The sequence below is a fragment of the Magnolia sinica genome, chromosome 2 (assembly GCF_029962835.1).
Source record: "Magnolia sinica isolate HGM2019 chromosome 2, MsV1, whole genome shotgun sequence".
NCBI lineage: Eukaryota > Viridiplantae > Streptophyta > Magnoliopsida > Magnoliales > Magnoliaceae > Magnolia > Magnolia sinica.
The window spans coordinates 26,493,266-26,494,426 of record NC_080574.1 but is presented as its reverse complement, the minus strand read 5'-3'; the positions used below and the strand labels follow the sequence as shown (position 1 = coordinate 26,494,426).

At 41.0% G+C, this 1,161-nt stretch overlaps 1 non-coding gene across 1 annotated transcript; it reads right to left on the bottom strand.

The window, feature by feature from the left end:
* Positions 1–247: 247 nt before the first annotated feature.
* Positions 248–354, bottom strand: LOC131238058 (small nucleolar RNA R71). The gene has a single exon (XR_009167480.1). It is a non-coding gene; the product is annotated as a small nucleolar RNA R71 (small nucleolar RNA).
* Positions 355–1,161: the final 807 nt, after the last annotated feature.

Here is a 1,161-nt window from a genome sequence, read left to right as displayed (position 1 = left end):
CCTTCCCAAATTCCATGGACTTGAATCAGAGAGTCCATATTTACATTTGAAAGAGTTCGATGAGATTATAGCTACATTATGTTTTCCTAATGTATCTGAGGATACAATTAGGCTGAAACTCTTTCCTTTTTCCTTAAAAGAGAAAGCTAAGACGTGGTTACATTCACTACGTCCTAGATCCATTGGCACATGGAACGACATGCAGAGGGAATTCATAAAAAAATTCTTCCCACACCATAAAACGATTACCCTCAGAAAAGCAATCATGAACTTTGCCCAAAAGAAAGATGAAACATTCTTCCAATGTTGGGAAAGGTTCAAAGATTTGGTCAGTTCATGCCCACAACACGGATTTGAAACGTGGCGCATTACAAATTTTTTCTATGATGGACTGACATCTTTCATGCGCCAAATGGTCAAGACAATGTGTAATGGAGAGTTCATTAATAAAGATGTCGACGAGGTATGGGACTACCTCGACAGTTTGGCTGAAAAAACACAATCTTGGGACTATTACCCAAAGTCGAACACCACGTCTAGGCCGACTCAATTAAAGGAGAAAGGTGGATTATATCTCTTGAAAGAAGAGGATGATCTCAAGTGTAAAGTGACTACGCTCATAAGGAAAGTTGAGGCCATGGAAGGAAAGAAGGATAAGGTCGATGAAATTGTTTGCGGCATCTGCGATTGTAACATTCACACAACTGAAAACTGTCCTACAATACTCACCTTTCGAGGAGTGTTGAATGAACAAGCCAATGCCGTAAACAACTATCAAAGACCTTTTACTGGACCTAACTCCAACACATACAATCCTGGCTGGAAAAATCATCCAAACTTTAGTTGGAGGAATGGACAAATGGCGACTCCTCCAGGTTTCTTCAATCAAAATCCAAATCAAGTGAAACCTCAAGAGGAACCGGTTCAAAATCCCATACAAGAGCTGGCTCAGGCAATGCGGGGAATCACAGATTTTATGCAAAAGATAGATTCTCGTATGACGGTTATAGAAAAGGGGATGCTTCCTGCACAACCTCTCCCCAATCCTAAACCGCAGTACGAGAATAATGATCCCAGCTCTTCAAATCAGATGGGGTATGCTAAATCCATCACCACTCTTAGGAGTGGGAAGATCATTGATAAAACTCTTCCGGTTAGGCC